Below are 4,330 nucleotides of genomic sequence, written 5' to 3'. Positions count from 1 at the left end.
ACAAAGGCCCTGGTTTCAAAACACAGCTTTTTGAACTGTGACGTTTGGCTAGATACATAATCTATCTGGCACTCTTTTTCTGCATCTATACAATGAATGCTTTAGAGAGATGACCACTAAGATATCCTTTCATTCAAGAACCACCAGTCTTCAAAGATGAGCAAAACTGCCAGGGACCTCTGTCCTCTTTTAACTCTCATGACTCTTATAAGTGTCATATATTATGTCATTTAATTATATTTCTCTCTCTTTTCATGTGTATGGCTTATTGTCTCCAGCTAGATTAGGAATTCCTTGAAATCAGCTCTCATATTTTTATGAAGGACTTTTTAGTAATCCTTCCCTCATATTCATATATCTTCTCCTTCTGCACTATTTCATCAGGGTACCTTAAGCCTAAGTGATTAATAAATAAATTTTCAATGAATAGATAATTAATATCATATTTATATATGCTTACATTTATAACATTTTAATTGTATATAATCATATCTATATATTTATTATAGTATAATCATAGTTATAACATTTCAATATTTTAATATAATAAATAGATTAATAAATCAACTATTTTGTTTACTTTTTTTTTCAAGTAGCAGCATATAGTTTATTTATATCTGTGAAAGGGATATATCACACATGCCTCATGAGTGTAGTGCCTGCCATTTGTCTACAGGTCCCTGGCTGAGGATGTACTTAACCCCACAATCATCAGGAATGAGACACTTCTCATTTATTATATCCTCAAACTGGTCAGCACTGAACTTGGTGAAACCCCATTTCTTAGAGATGTTGATCTTCTGGTGGCCAGGGAACTTAAGCTTGGCTCTATGAAAAACTTCAATCACATGTTACTTATTCTGGACCTTGGTTTAAGTAGACATCATAACTTGACCAATGTATACATGGGCTACTGTAGCCTGGGGCTTCCCAAAAGCACCCCACATGCCAGTCTGGAGCCTAGGAAGTTAGGAAACAAAAACAGAGGACTAATGAATGCCCATTTTAAATTCCATGAGCTAGGTGCTTTCTTTTTCTTACCTAAGCTGTCTTAGCCAAGACAAACATGTCTTTGACATCCTTTAGAATACCCTATATGATGTACATGGTACACATACAGCCAGGGAAATGCTGTCTGTAGCCATTACACACCAGCCAGACACTGGGATAATTGGGTTGGTCTAATTTGTTGACTTGTAAAAGGATAGGATGGAGCAGTAAGTTTGAATATATAGTGAGAAATTTGAATGTGACCTTTAGGTTTACAAACAGAATCCATGGAGCCTGGCTAGTATCATCTCAGCAGACAGAGAGAGTGATTTGGTCATCGTTTTGCAGAGCCGTGCTCATAGAAAGCAGAGATTCCACTGAACCCTGTATGACCTTGGGCAGGGCATTTCCTTTCTTTGCATTTCAGTATCATCAGTTATTAGATAAGATATTTGAACAAGCTGACCTCTGAGGCCCATTCTACCCCCAACATTCTAAAATCCTAACTGGTTTCTCCTGCCTACTTTTTTTTTTATTTCTGCCTGCTTTTGGTCAGGTCATTTCATCACTTGTTAGTACCTTTACCAACATATAGAGGAGAGAGAAAAAAAAACAAAACATAGTCAGAACTGAATACTTGTCAGAATTGTATCTTATTAACAGTTTGTATAAAATTTTGTCAGGAAAGAATATTCTAAAGGGTAAAAATGAGATCTGTGGATTATCTGTCAGATCATTTCCCCCATTCTATTTGATTCTCAGTTTATATAAAAGCATATGGATAGAAAATATTTGTATTCTTTTGAAAAAGATGCCTACTTTCACATGAAACTAAGGTATGCTGCTTTCTGTTGCCTAATTGTGGATACAGTTTGAAAAAAATGCCTTTAGAATTAAGTCACATAATCATAGAAGCAGATGGAAAATATCAATGTAATACATGCAAAAAAATTATGGAAAGAGAGGGAAACAGTATGGCTGGTTTGTGGCTGCTTTTGAGGGAATGTCTGATTAATCTATTTCTCCTTCAGTGTCTTTAGGAAGCTTGAAAAATATTGTTTTTAAAGTAGATATCTTCTATACCAAAGGAATCTATATTGCCTTTCTTCTTTCTGCAACATTAAGTCCACCAAATACTCCCTGGTCCCTAATGATATTAAAGTATCAAGGTCTTTGCAAGACCTCTAAAAGGATCATCCTAGTAGGGTTATACCAGAATTCACTAGACTCCTGGGCATCGATAATGTATTGTTTGTATTCTGAATTATAAAGCCCACTAAGGACTAGTTCTCTACTGCCAGAGAAATGATGAATCTCACAATTTACAGGGTACAGAAGTGACATCCATAGACGTAATGACTTACACAGCATTATCGTCCAGGTTTTTTCCTCCATCATCTGGCCAAGGGATGCTAATTTCACATGAGGTGTAAGTCTGTAGTGATTTATTTTATTGGCATTGGTCAAATCTGGGACTGGTCAGGTTCAAAAGGGCTAACTGCTTGCTATGTCTCACTATATTGGGAGTCATAAAAGTAAAGTGAAACTAGGCCAAACAGAAATGCTGAATAGGTACCTGTAGAGAAATAAGGGAAAGTGTCTCTTCTTTTTGTGACAGTCAGGTTATAGAGGACATATTTGCCTGGTGGCACTGGTCAAAACTATGGGATTTGAAATAGATTAAAGCATCAACATAGAAAATGAGTAAAACAAACTAGATTTGGGGAATATGTTTATTTTTCCAGTCATGTTGTTTACATAAATATATTTAAAATATATTAGTTTATTATTTGAATTGTACATGCTTCCCAAATGTTTCTACAGAGCATAATTATCTGCTATTAAATTATCAAGAATTTATTAAGCCCTAACTTTATATTTGCCCCGGGACACATGCAATATACATAAAAAGAAAGAGGAAATTTCTATTCACAAAGAACTTAACTTTCTAATGTAAAAACAACAGGTACATATACAAGTTGTTGCTGAGTCATTTCAGTTATGTCCAACTCTTTGTGACCCCATTTAGAGGTTTTCTTGGCAAAGCCATATATAAGTACATACAGCACATATATAAAATGAATAAACACATGTATGCAAATTGTTATACATAACATAGGTTGGGAAGAATGACACTAGTAGAGAAGGGGATCAGGAAATGTTTTGTGTAGAAAGTAGTCATTGAGCCTAGTCCTGAACCAAGACAGTGATTCCATGAGGAAAGTTAGGAAAAAGTCCATTCAGGGCATGAGGAAGAACCAATAAAAATCAGAGAGGTGAAAGGATGAAATTTCTTGTATGAAGAAAAGAGGAAAGGTCAGTTTGGCTAAATCTCAAGAGGATGAAAGTAATGGCAAAATCCAATGGAGTTGAAACATAAATCAGGGTTAGGTTTTGAAGGCTTTAAAAACTAAACAAAATGGATTATATTTGATCTTAGGGGCAAAAGCGAGATGTTAGAGTTGATTGAGTAGGAGGATGGCATAGTCAGATGAGTATTTCATATCAGTATTTCAGGAGAATTACCTTGGTAGCAGTGTTTAGGATGGACTAGAGTGGGGAGAGATGAGGCAGGGACATCAACTAAGAGAATTTTGCAATAAAAGGTGAGGTGTAATGAGTGTCTGAATGAATGTGGAAGCTGTGAATTTGGAGAGAAGGTGCTGGATGAGAGAGATGTTTTTAAGGTAAAAAAAGTAAGATTTGTAAACTGATCAGCTCTATGGAATGTGGGAAAGTGAGGATTCAAGAATAATACTGGTCATTAACCTGGGAGAATCAAATAATTAGAGTGCCTTTGACAGGAATAGAGAAAGGTAGAAGTATGTGTTGGGAGTTGGGTAAAAAATTAGTTCTGTTTTGACATATGGAATTTGTAATGTCTTCCAAGAATCCAGTTTCCTATGTCCAAGAGGGAATAGTACATAACAGTATAGCATACCTATAATTCTGGGGTATAATACAGATGATGAGCTAGCAAAGGACAGTAGTGTTCTAAAAATTCATACTCAAAATAGTATCTGAGAGATTGGGGTAATTAGTATTATCAGATTCAGCAGATAGGTCAGGGTAGGTTGTGATTTGCATTGAGGGAGGGAATTTCTACGGTGAGAGTTGCTCACATTGATGGGGAATAGCTATGTTCAAGCATATTCTTGTGGAGGTAGAACTAGATGACTCTTTCAGGTCTCTTTAGGTCAAAGGTCCTTAACCTGGGATTGTGAACTTATTTTTTTTAATATTTTGATTACTAGATTTCAATATAAATGTTTTTCTTAATATTCTTATGTATTTTATCCTTAACTTTAAAAACCTTTCTGAGGAGGGGTCAATAGGCTTC

At 35.5% G+C, this 4,330-nt stretch overlaps 1 non-coding gene across 1 annotated transcript; it reads right to left on the bottom strand.

Annotated features, from left to right (window-relative positions):
* Nucleotides 1-1,064: 1,064 nt before the first annotated feature.
* Nucleotides 1,065-1,200, bottom strand: LOC122737764. The gene has a single exon (XR_006354541.1). It is a non-coding gene; the product is annotated as a small nucleolar RNA SNORA70 (small nucleolar RNA).
* Between the last annotated feature and the right edge of the window lie 3,130 nt (nucleotides 1,201-4,330).

This window comes from Dromiciops gliroides, chromosome 1, assembly GCF_019393635.1.
Source record: "Dromiciops gliroides isolate mDroGli1 chromosome 1, mDroGli1.pri, whole genome shotgun sequence".
Taxonomy (NCBI): domain Eukaryota; kingdom Metazoa; phylum Chordata; class Mammalia; order Microbiotheria; family Microbiotheriidae; genus Dromiciops; species Dromiciops gliroides.
Note: the sequence above shows the minus strand (reverse complement) of the source record. Positions and strands in the feature narration are given on the sequence as shown.